Source organism: Pinus tabuliformis, chromosome X, assembly GCF_031772625.1.
Source record: "Pinus tabuliformis cultivar Carrire ecotype Pingquan chromosome X, CPIR1, whole genome shotgun sequence".
In the NCBI taxonomy this organism is placed as follows: Eukaryota; Viridiplantae; Streptophyta; class Pinopsida; order Pinales; family Pinaceae; genus Pinus; species Pinus tabuliformis.
The window spans coordinates 734,067,275-734,081,020 of NC_142308.1; positions in this window are offsets into that span (position 1 = coordinate 734,067,275).

The following is a 13,746-nucleotide window of genomic DNA, read 5'->3' on the forward strand; positions in this document are numbered from 1 at the left end:
CCTGGAGCAAGATTGCTCTCCCCAAGAAATGGGGGGGATGGGGATTAAAGGACCTGGCATCCTTTGCAAAAGCTCTTGCTGCAAAGATGGGTTGGGCGCTGCTGACTTCCCACAGTCTATGGACTGACATAGCATACCATAAGTATATCTGGCCTCTCGATATCATCGATTGGGCTAGACTTCCAAACTGGAACAGAACGGGCATCTCTTCCATATGGAAAGCCCTCCTTCACTCCCTCCCCCTCCTCAGAAGCAATATCGTGTGGCGCATCAGAAGTGGAAACAGAGCTCGCATAGGTATGGACCCATGGAGTGGATGCGGAGGTAGACACAGGCTTCCACCAGATCTGATTGCCCTCCTAAACTCCCGTGGCATCAGGGTACTTGCACAGATTGCTGATCCTGAGGGCTCTGACATACTGCATCAGGCTTGGAAATCTGGCACTCAATTAGATATCCCGATCAGATGGCACGAACCCTGGAAAGAATATTGCGATGCCCTCTCAGAATCCCATATCAGAATTGTGGAAGGGCCGGATGAACTCATCTGGCAGATTGCTAATAGTGGGATTTACTCTCCTCGTGAAGGATATAAACTCATCATTAACCTCAGAAAGCCGGAAGTGCTTGACAGATGGTGGCACCAGATATGGAAGTTAACTGCATCGCCCAGGTCCAAATTATTTTCTTGGTGTGTCCTCCGCAATCGCATTCCCTCTGATGAATACCTCAAGCGTAGGGCAGTATCAGGACCCTCGCGTTGTGTACTGTGCAAAGCAGACACAGAGACCACTGAACACTTATTCTTAAGATGCCCCATTGTTATACAAATATGGCATAATATCAAATTTCACATACAGTACACGGGAGACTGGTCTGGTACAGACCTTATCAGCGCTTGGATAGATTGGGGGAACAAACACTGTGGCTCGAAAATTGTAAACCTCCCTATCATTGTTAACTGGTCTATTTGGAAGTCCAGAAATAGAATGATATTTGATGGATGGGAGGCTAGGTGGCCACTCGTTGAAGCTGGCATCATCACAGCATATAACGAATTACCAAATCCTCCTCCCTCAAAACAGCGACGGCCGACCCCTCCTCCCAATATCGACATGGGCTCGCCATGGGCTTACTTCGATGGGGCTGCAAACGAACATGGCTGCGGAGGGGGTATCATTTTACACATATCCTCGAGGCACTTCTTTCATATCAAAGTAGGATTGGGGGCTGGCACAAACAATTATTCTGAGCTCATTTCTCTCCGTCATCTGTTACATTTTGCACTCAGTCACCAATGCACCAGCATCAACATATTTGGCGATTCTCAGATTGTTACAAACTGGGTCAATAGAGTTACCACATGTCACTCACACACTCTAAATGTATTGCTTGATGAAGTATTTATACTAAAGGATGCTTTTAACTTTTTTCACATCTCTCATATATACAGAGAACATAACCAGACTGCTGACAAGCTTTCCAAGGAGGCCGCGGTGATGGAGAATGGGTTATGGGAAATCACTGAATTTTTGGATCAGCAGGAGCAGAAATATTACCATCGGCCATATATAGACCCGACATATCCTACTGCGGGTCAACAGGCAACATAACATAACAATTTTTGAGGATTTGATTGCACAACATGATATAATTGAAATAGATTGAGGATTGCCAAAAATGGCACCAATTTTGCACAATTTTTGATAATGTAACAGACAGATATACAGCACAGACATGCAAATTTTTTGTGAAAATGTACAGAACAGTTGGCATATGCTTCAAAGCATCTACATATGTAATCTTTCATATTTATAATGAAATATTACGGATTTTTCCAGCGGAAAAAAAAAAGAGATGATTAGTAAAACAAATATAATTTGAATCTGAAAGAAATTAAAAACGAAACTACTCAATTGAATAGAACATAAAGCTTATGAAATTATACAAAAAATATATATCTACTAAAAACAAACAAGAATCCTTATTTCTCAAGGGGGCCCTCCACGAGAAGCAAGTAATCACACTATCAATAAAACAATCAACCACACATGGAAACGAAAGGGTTCTTCATAAACTAGATATTAAAAAATAGAGTTTTAAGTCTTCACTATTGCATATAAAATCACTTATATTTTTGTCTGTTGCGAGGTATTTTATAAATCCTGTATCATTAAATGTTCAGAGCTCTATGCATAGCCTTGCTAACAGAATGCTAAAATTAACTATGAAAAGATATCATAACAAAATTTTCTCACAATTTTTTATTAACAAAGAAAATCATGAGGCGTATATCTCATTCCTCGCTTGCTTGTTATAGCTAACAGAGTTGACTTTATCCTTGCCCACGTAACTAGAAGCTTCTTTTGTCAATCTAGTTCATGAAGGTTGGAGGGAATCATTGATTGAATTGATCACCACTTTTCCATATATTTCTCTCTCCAGCTAGCACCTTGGAACCTATCAAACCATGGACTTGGTTGTAGATCAGACATTAGTTGCAGAACCATCCCAATTTGGTAGCTAAAGAAAATATTAGACTAATAATAAAGAACATTATCAACTTATGAAATACAAGACAATTATATACCTGCCATGCCATAAATCTTGTGATTTGATTCCCATTAAGTGATTATGATGGTCAAAGAAGAATAAAATAAGTGAAGAAGGGTGTGAAAAAGAAGCAATTATGAGGCTTGTTATACAACATTTTGTCATTGTCCCTGTACTCCCCATTCCACGATCCTGGAGGACCTCTACAGTGACTCTCATGTGTTTTACCACCATGAAGAAACTCCCATTATGTCCCTCTTCATGAGCAGAACATTTCCCTTTTCCATCATTTCCCAAGAATCTTCCTTTTACCCAAGTTTACAAGATTGGGGCTAATGACCAGTTCATCCCCCACATCGATCTGCAGAGTTTAACACTGGGACTAGCACTAATCAGTGCTATTGAGCCTTCTCTCATTTGCGCCGATCCTCTTTTGGAAAGTTTTTTAAATATGGAATCGAAGCTTCCAGGTATAGAAGCTTCGTAATGGAAGTCTGATAAATGGTTGGGCTGGATGGAGCTGAGGAAGTCAGTTTGGGTTCCTTTCCCCTATTAGGATGGAACAAACCCAAGAGACCAGGCCTCTCCCATGATAAGAGGAACCATCTCCCCTCAATCAAACCTATATAATCCCCTCCTTTCCCAAGCTGAACTAGTTTTTTGGATGTAGTTTCAGTCGTAGTATTTTTGGAGCTTGAATAATCAGCAAGACATCTATAGCTTGTAGCTCTCTAGTTTGTGTTTGAGGGAGAATAGTGTGTTTGGTTTGGTCTGAGACTAAAGGGAAGAAGCCTTAAAACTTCCATTGTTGGGGCTAGCCATGAGATGCTACCAAAAGTGTGGGAACTCGGATATGTCAAACGAGACCAGCAACGTCAAGGCATTGGTTGTAATCTCTTTCTGAACTTATATGAATACAACTATTGATTGATTACCTACATTAAAGTGTTATCTTACATTTGATGGTTAATGTTCCTTAACTTGTTAAGTAGGAAGAATTCAATTTGTATGCTATCACGTTTGTTTTTGTTGTTTGTTTGCTCGTTTCAGGTATTCGAAGGAAGGAAACAAAAAGTAATTGGAGTAAGGAAGTGGGATCTTCACCAAGTAGAATAGCATTCTAAGAGGTAGGGCCTCTTATTTGATTCTAGGTTAAGGAAGTTTTCCATAGATTGTTTGTTTGTGGTTAGACCCTCTCTCTCGGGCAAGAGGAATTGTCTTTATCCACATCAAGAATTTACATGCACCACAAATTGGTGACTTTGCTAGGGAGCCAATCCTCTTGTTTGATTGACTGTCATTTCATGTTTTTGTGTGAACTTTTCTAGTATCACCATTTCCATTTAGTTTTCTTTGCTTTGCCTGGTCTACTGCTCTGAGTCTGAAATTTACAGTGGCAGGTCTAGTTTTCACCTTTGAAAATTTTTATTCTTTTCTTGAATCCCTCGATCAATGCTCTTTTTGGCCAAACAGTCGTGCCAATCAGGCCTATCAGCACTAGTTATAGTTGTGTCGGTCGTGCCGATCAGTGCTTGTTGTCAGTCAGGCAGTCACGCCGATTCTTGTAGGTGAAAATCAGGGTTTCTCCTAGATCATAACCAGTGTGTCTTGCCCTCTTAATTTTTGCCTCTTAGCTCGTTTTGCGTGTGTTTTTTCTGACTGGAAATCTTCATTGGCTTGGTTTGTGTGCTTGTTTGGTTTGCCTTATTTTACTTGATTTTTGAGTCTTTGGATGGTTTGTGTCCCTAAGGCATCTAGGTTGTCATCCATTCAGCTGTTTGTGTGCTCAGAAAGTCAAGTTGTTGGTTAGATGCTCCATGCATTTTCGTTTTTTAGTCCTTTTATCGCTTTGATTTCAATTAAGAAAGTTTGAAAAGTTTTGTTTGTTCTTCTCTTGATTAAGCGTCTCTTTTCGGGCATAGATTACATAGCTCGTCTTTTTCTTGATTGAATTGTTGCAACATTGGTTTGGAAGGAATTCTCTTTTAGTTCTTTGCATTTGATTAATGTTGATTGTTTTGAAAAAAATTCATTGAAGTGTTTTTGAAAGATTCATGTTATCATTCCATTGAAAAATACATAATTCTAGTTTGTTGAATCAATATGTTACATTAGCTAGCATCATTGAAGACTAGAGTCGCATCATCATTTGTATTTGATAAGAAATGAATTATCTTTACTCTTAAAAGGACTACCTGAAGTGCATTCGATAGGAAGATTAAGTGCATTTTGGAGACTTATTAGTGAAAGATTTTATTCTTTGATTGCTGCATTGATTTTGTGTTCTTTATCTCTCTATTAGTGTTAACTTTCATCGAAGACAAAGATTTCCTTTCTCATATAGCTGAATGTAGGATTTTTTTTAGTTGACAGTGGTAGGGCCTGTTATAGACATTTTTGTGCCTTACAACTTTGAGCATGAAATGTCCATAATCCAAGGGATCCAAAGTCCCTAAAGATGTTGTTACAGCTCCTAAAGGAACAAGGTCAACCAATGACAGCTTCTCCCAGAAGTTCTCCACCAAAAACCACTCAGAACTAGTCAAATCAGGATCAATTCAGAAGCTCCACTAGCTGCCTGCGTTGCAAAGCACCCAAATAAACTATCTAGGTGCGTTGCAACGCACTTGAATGCACTACCCAAGTGCGTTGAGCGGGAAATGACAAGTGGCAGAGTCATTCAACGAGGTGGAAAGACCATGGAAGCTTCCAGAATCTTCTCCAATGACACTTGCCTCACTAAATTCGACCAAGTGATGAGTAAGAGGCTCTCAGTCTCCAAGTGGAAGCAAGAACTGACAGAGAGAAGCCACAAGTCAAAACATAAGCTGACTCATCCTCTCTACTTACATCTATATATGGATCCCTCATCCCAGAGATCCAGAGGCTGGAATTTTGTACTTTGCAGAGAATTTCTGTTGGTTTGAGATTGAGATTTGTACATTGGGTGATTTATGCTTTGTTGGAGGAGAGGAAGGGATTCCTTTGCTGGGAGGTAGATGCTAGATCAGGACTCACTTGGTTGTATCTCCTCTTGGACTTTCTTATCATATCAATAAAATTATTTGAGTTTCTCCTACATGCTTGTATATCAGTGATGCTTTGTTATATTTGCATGTTTAGCTTAATCTGATCTTGAGCTTTTTATGAATGTATATCTATATCTTCGTGTAGTTTTTCTCTCTTGTGATCTTGCAGGAATTCGGTGAAGCTGGGCCGGTAAGGGAGCAGGGAGCTGGGAGCTATTGAAGAGAGGAGCAATTGGATCAACAAACTAGCGAAAGACACAGGTTAGTTACATTCTTTCTCCTCATTTACATTTCATAAAGAAGAATACTCAAGTAGTTTTCCTTGTTTGTTGCTAAGGCACTATCACACCTTAGAGTGGGATAGGGGCGTTCTGAATAGATACTTTTCCCAACAACAGGGCCTTGTACTTGAAACCTAATTCAAGATCCACCATTAAAATCTATTGAATTAACCTAAGGAAGCATTCAAACTTAATGCTTATATTTAGAGGTCTAGGCTAGAGATGTGTTCCAGCGTCTTTAAACCTAGCAAATGTTGTTCGCTTTGGCACTAGACAGTGCTAGTATAGACTTGTGCTCCCTATACCGTCGAGTATATAAAGGGAGACCCCGCTAGATCTGCAATCCTTTATCCATTGGAAGCCGAGTCTGCCACCTTGTAAACATGATACACCGAACACAACATCGAGGAGATTTCCTGCCTGTACTTCTCGATTCACTGGAAGGTATTCTGCAGTTCACGGTTACCTGATAATCCTTTTGCCTAGATCATCTAGAGAAGTCATTTTGGTCTTTTTGACTCTTTAAACTTAAAATATCATCAAGCACTTTTCCTTTCGAGCTTGTTCAAACTGAAAGAGACTAGAGTCACATTTTTCCCTTTTCTTAACTCTTAAAACATGAAAAGGAAAAGTTTTGTTTCAGTGTTTTAAAATTAAGTTCCCACGAAATATTCCTGGTTAAAGTTATCTTCCTTAGTAATTCTTTAGGTTTGATTCCAATGGCAACATTTCCAAAGTCTATCAGTCAAGGGTTCCCCTCAGATTGGAATCCTGGTCCTTTTCCTTCGTTTGGAAACGGTGGTGCTCTTTATATGGCAACGCTGTCCCTCACTGGGTTAACCATTGGTTTACCATATGGTTCTTTTTATTTAAAAGTGTGCAACAAGAAATGCTAAATTTATAAAGTGCTAAAAATAGAACTGCTAAAAATAGCACTTCTAAAAGTAGAAGTTTGGCCAGTGAGTATTTTGGCCACCTTATGTGAGAGGTGAAATTGCTAAAAATAACATCTTCTAAAAATAGCATTTCATGGTCCCTTCCTATTTTTAGCAGTCCCTGGTCTAACTATAGGAAGTAAAATCGAATTTGGTCTTACTAGTAGTTTGATTATTAATTAATTAATTCTCCATGAGTTAATTAGTTATGGAAAATTAAACTTGAAGTCTTTGTGAGAACATGCAATTAGTTGTCCCACTTATTGAGGAATTTATCCTTGATTTTCTCGACTGATTGAGGAATTAAGTATGAGTTCTATAATGAGAGAATCAATTGACTTAGTTTAACTTAGTCAAGTCTAGTTAGATTATTTTAGCAAGTTGTTAAATTAATGAGATATAGTTTGTTGATGCTTGCATGCATGTTACAACTATTATTTTCAGATAACTGAGTATTTTCTCATGGATAACTGATGCATGGCAGTTCAGATAGAGACCTAGTTGAGATCAGATGAGGGACAGTGTACTATCAGATGCTAGGATATTTCTGGTAAATGTTCCTTGCATGCAGGAGGAACTAATGTCCTCAAGGATTGCGTAGTTGGACATGAGGTTGACAGCAGGTATGATCTGGGGCCAATTCACATATGTTTTGTAATTGGACCCCAATCAAAATTGTGGAAGGAAATAGGGGATTGGAGGAAATGTGGCCTATATATTGAGGCCTAGGTAGTCTATGATCTTCATCTTCTGATTGCAGAGTGTACAGGATAGCTCTTGAGCTTATTCTTTTTGTAACCTGAAGAGGATTGCCACTTGATTGATAACACAATGTTGGGGGTTTTTATGCTGGTGCTTTCCCCAGTGATATATCTTGTGTTATGGCTGATTATTTCTCTTGATCAGTTATATGTGTTTATGCTTGATGTTGCTCATGAAATCGATTATGCTTCCACCTAATGTTTTGTAGAACTAGATCAAGTATTATGCTCTAGTACATTGCATATATCAGTTTGATATACAGGTAAAATTTCTACACTTTTTGGCCTCAGTGGTCTCAAGTGTCCTGACCCCTGCCTAGCCATCTCCTTCATTTGAACCACATCACGTTGATTCTAAGGTTGACCTCTCACCTTCTTCCCCTATTTCTTCACCCTCCTCTTCTACTTCGCCCGGTGAAATTTTGAAATCTAGTAACCAGGAGGCTAAGAAGAAGAAGAAGATAGATAAGCGAGAGGCCAACCATACAGTTGTTACTCCAAATGCACATATCATAGACAAACCCTCTGATCCTCCACGGAAGGTCAAATTCCCTTGCAAGCTATGTAAGGGTGACCATGTCCTTCGAGACTGTCTTGGCATTCTCAGAGGCTTAAAGGTGATGAGCCTCATTAGTGGGTAATTATATGGGCCTTAATTGGCCTTAATTCACCTCCTAGCTTAGTCAAACCAACTATTCTAATAACTTATTGCATACTTTTGATTATATTTTGTTTATGAGATGAGTTAGAGTTGGATATTTTGCTTTGTGGTCTAATGTGCATGTAATGTAGGAATAAAGGATAAAAGCAAGGAAATGTGGTAAAGACCTTGGTCAAAACTCGAATGGGACAAGGGAGAGGAATTATAGGAGGTAAATCCTCCTCATTTACTACCTCTCCATTCGAATATTCCTCCATCAGCTCGGAGTGCAAACAACCAAATCATGAGGACTAAAAGACACCCAAGCAAGTGAAAGTGACAGAAACCCGTTTATCTTGAGTGGGGAGCCAAGCCTCCCTAATGGGAAGGAATTCATTGGATACTTCAGATTTATAAGTAGAGAGGCTTAGGACCTCAGTAGGATTCAGATTGTTTTATTATAAAACTCTACTTTATCTCTGAGTTGCAAGACTTGTGACAATTTGTTATGTAATCCATGGTTTTGGTAATAAGAATGAGTTTCGTTTTGAGCCAGCATTGAGTTAACTCAGAGGGCTGAAGATCTTGGGTTAGGGCCCAACTGAGCAGCCAAATCTCCTCTTTATGGTACATGTATTCTAGCATAGATTTATGGTTCGTTCATTTTCTTAAGTAGCTGCATTTCCATTACAGCAGTATAGCATAGCTTCTTGGTTTTGTTCATTTGCTTAAGTAGCTTCCTGGTTTTCTATTCATTTGCTTAAGTAGCTGCATTTCCATTACAGCAGTATAGCATAGCTTCCTAGTTTTCTATTCATTTGCTTAAGTCGCTGCATTTCCATTTACAGCAGTATAGCGTAGATGATTCATGGTTTGATTGTTATTTGCTTAAGTAGCTAAATTCTGCTTACAGTAGTGTAGAGTAGATCGGTTGTGCTTTAGTTTACTTCCATTTGTGCCTTCTTTCAATTCACAGGTTAGCTAGGAGAAAAATATCACCATAAGGTTGTCTGTAGGTGTCTTAGCCTCACCTCCTCCCTCTGCGACCATGACTTGAGGAAGATACCCTTCAACAACCCCAAAACCATAGGTTTCTAGTTCTTACATGAGCTTTGGAGTTTGTTGTTTGACATAGTTACTTTTTTTTTTCACTGTCATCATTTTCCATTACTCTCAGTCCACCCTCACCCTCACTAGTTTTTTTGTCATTTTCATTGAAACCTCCTTTAGCATGTTCTTCATGCATAATCCCCTTACTGTCCGATCCACAACAAACCTGCTCAATCACCATCCAATTCATTAGTTTATCCAACTGCTTCTCGCGTTAAGTCTTCCACCCACTTTATGCATTTTAAATCCCCACTGTCGATCTGCCTCACCTGATCTGACGGCTATCACATCACCTGATCGCCAACTAGCTTGGCCGATCTCCACTGTTGATCAGCCCCACCTGATCCAACAGCTATCATGCAATCTCGCGTGGATTATTGCATGATTGTTATTCACCTGAGTGCACACGAGAAAGGTGGTTTTCTCATGCTACGTGTCACACAGTTAGGCTAATCGCGTGAAATTTCAAAATACAACTTATAGCTTTAAGGGCATGCGAGAAACTACTTACCGCCTTAGAAAATCTGCTCCATCATTTCCGCGTGTTTTATTCCCGTGATACGATCTTCGCCGTTCATCTACCGATTAATCATGTTCATCCATCCATTCACTTAATTCCTCGCGATAAGATCTTCGTCATTCACCTGCTTCGTTACCCTATTTGTCCATTCATTCACTTAAATCACCCATGATAAGATCTCCATCATTCATCCGGTTCGTTAACCCTGTTCATCCATCTATTCACTTAAGCCCCCACGATAAGATCTCCACCATCCATCTTCTATTTTTTGATCGATCCAACGGCCCCTATGCACTACTACGTCCTTACATCCTCCTTTCACAAATTTCAATCTCCGACTACTCTTCTGCTTGAAAACAGATTTAGTCTAGTTTCTTTGCTTACACCTTAATATAGTTTAATGCCCTTTACCTCTACAACTTAAATAGTAGCATTAGGTTAGTGTTGATTTAGAAATTATGTTTAGCATAGTTGTTTAGATGGTTAGTTAGGTTATGGCATGGTTTAGCATTGCATGTTATTTTCTTCATTACTGCAGTAGAGTAGCTCTCTCTTGGAATAGATTTTCTCTTTTTCCATCAAAGAATTAAGCTTATTCTTACCCTATATAAGTCTGTCTTGGAACTCCTAGGGTCTCCTGTCAGATGAGCAGTGACAACAGGTAGGACCTTCACTTTTACTTGTGCATATAGCATTGTCACCTCCAAGTTTGTACGAATCATGGGTTTATAAGTAAAGCTGGTAGCCTTGGGAGTTGCAGTGTTATTATTGCAATATCTAGGCTCATCACTTTTTGACATCATTTCCGTGGAGGTGTCTAAGTAGAATGTGATTACTTCTTTCTTTTATTTCTAGTCTCCAATTTTCTTCCATTAGTTTATTTATGAAAAAGTAATCTATTTTCTTCCTTTCTTTCAATTGTCATTATTTGCTTTCCTTTCCATTATGCAAGTATAATTTCAATTTAGCAAGTAGTCTTTTTTTGTCAGTAATCTTCCTTCAATCAACAATTGCATTTTGTAAGTAGAATTTCAATTCAGCAAGTAGTTTTTCTTGTTAGTGGTTTTTTATTCAATCAAAAATTTCCTTTCTACGGAGTACTTTCCAGCTTTAAAAAAAAAAAATCTTACAAAAACCAACCCAAAAACATTTCCTTTCATGCCTCGTAGGAATAGGGACAATTCAGGGAAATTCTTGTTAAATACCCCCACTACATCTAATAGTCAACCTTCTCTCTTCTTCAGTGGCAGTGAATTGGAAGACCCTTTAGGTGAGCAACCTTACATATTTGAGGAACCTACAGGGGAAGAAGAAGTGGAAGAACCCATTCCTACTGAACCAACTGTTGACAACCGAAATGACAAAGGAAATAGAGAGAGAATTGAGGGTGCCTTCCCCATCAGGGATACCTATGGGGACACTAAGATGAAGAATATAAGCCCCTCTGCTCTACCTCATTTCCATGGCCTGACCACCGAGGACCCTGACACTTTCCTATTTGAGTTTGTTGTTATATGTCGAACCTATGACTATACAGATGATGAGAAAAAGTTAAAATTGTTTCCATCTACCCTCAAGGATGCAGCATTATGCTGGTTCATGGGTTTACTTTGAGATAGCATCACAAATTGGGCTTAGATGCAATAGGTTTTTAACAACAAATACAGGGACTATTGTAGGTCAAAGGACACTAAAGAAGATATTTTTAAGATGACCATAGGCCAGGATGAATCCTTAGAAGACTATGAAGAAAAATTCCAACTTAGTTACAAAAGGGCCAGGTGCACACTTAAACCTAAGTCACTGAAACTGGTCCTACTTAGAGGAGTAAGGGAGGATCTTCTAGATGATACCTTACATATGATAGTAGGAGGAGATATCTACCAATTACCCTATGAGGATATTAAGACTGTATTTAGAAACCATTCTAGGGCAACCAGGAAAAAGGGTAGGGGTAGTCAACCTATGGCTAGTACATCATCCTCCAACTCATCCATCAAGGGTGAAATTGAAAATATGCTGGAAGATTTCAAAAGTGATATGTTGCAAACCCTTGCCTTGCAATTGGACACCATGAACATCAAAAAGAAGCAAGAGGAAGTAGAAATATCCTTGGCCATCTTTTTTCCTAGATGCACCAGGAGGCATCCTAGGAACGAATGTCCATTGAATTGTATTAAGATTTGCTTAGTATGTGAAGAAAACCACTCCACAGACAAGTGCCCTTCTTTAACTGGACTCAAACTTGTATATCAAGGAGCTGAAGGGGTCACTGAGCAGCTTTATTACATCAACCAAAGGAGGCCTCCTAGGCCTAGACCATAGCAGCAGGGTATGCAAGGGTCATCCCATGCATATTACAACCCCAAACAAACCACAGTTATACCTTCTTGGGGACCCCCTTCTCATCCTTCCTGATCTACACCCCCTCCTTGGTCCTGTACATCTAAGTATCATTCCCATCCAGCCAGCCAATCATTTCAACCTTATGTTCAGCCACAACATCAGTGGAATACACCACTCCAAGGGTGGAGGCCCCAATTCAACAATGTTCCAACCCTATTCCCTCCACCACCTACCCAACCACAACTCCTGTACTATGCTCCACCCAAGCAACCCCAAATGCCTACCCAGCCAAATCCAAACCCAAACAATAGGTAAGCTCTACAAGTATACAGTGGAGAGACATAATACCCAACATATGTTGTAGAAACACAAGAGATCAACCTAATATCTGGGAGAATTCTCCCTGATAACCAACGTCCCTCCCCACATATGGAGGTTGAGGAAGAAAGAGAGGAAAGAAACCTTAAAGTAAATCCACCCTTTCCTGAGAGATTAGCCCAACCACTCCAGCCTACCCCAGAAGAAACTGAACTTCTGGGAGAATTGAAAAATCTATTTGTAAATATACCCTTCTCTAGGAGATGAAAGATGTTCCCATTTACAATAATTTGATTAAGGAGAAGTGCTTGAAGCATCCACAAAGAAGAAAAAGGGATGCCCCTACAACTGTCTGACTTAATTCTAGGGTAGGTAATTGTCCAAAATATTTGGACCCTAGAAGCCCTGTAATAGATGTGCACATCAATGGCACCATTGTCCCACACACTCTGATTGATCTTGGGGCTGCCATTAATGTGATGACCAAGGACACCATGCTCAAGCTCAACCTCCAAGGGTCATTGAGGAAGGCCACAATAGTTTTGCAACTTGAAGACCGTTCCACAGTCACCCCTGAGGGAATTGTGGAGGATGTGAAGGTCTCCATTGACTCTTGGGAGTACCCCGTAGATTTCCTAGTTCTCCAACCTAAGGCTAGGCTTACTGGTTACCCTCTCATTCTTGGGAGGCCATTGTTGGCCACAGATGATGCTTACATTAGCTGTAGAGATGGGAATATGACCATCAAAAATGGGCATATGTCCAAACAGTTAGTCTTATACCCTCCTGCTCAACCTACCCTCGAGAATGATTTACCTTTATGGTTGGAGGAGGAGGAAGAAGATGAGGTTTATTTTGCCCAACTTTATGCTTTGGAAGAAACCATAGGAGGAGGACAACAAGATAAGGATGACTTAATTGAACACATGCTCTAAAGTCCAACTCCTAGTTCACTACCATTAGAAGAAGAAGTAAGGGAAACCCAGAACAATCATCCAATTGACTTATGCTTGGCCAACTCCAACCCACTCCATGTCAAAAACATAGAATTTGGCCCAAAGAAAACTTTGAAAATTAATCCATCTCTTTCTGCTTTAGAAGAGGAAAAGCTATGCAACATGTTGAGAGAAAACCTAGAGGCCTTCGCTTGGAGTTATAAGGAAATTAAGGGAGTACACCCCTCAGTGTGTACTCACCACATATACATCAAATAAGGTTGCAAGCTAGTCATGAAACCACAAAGGAGGATGAAT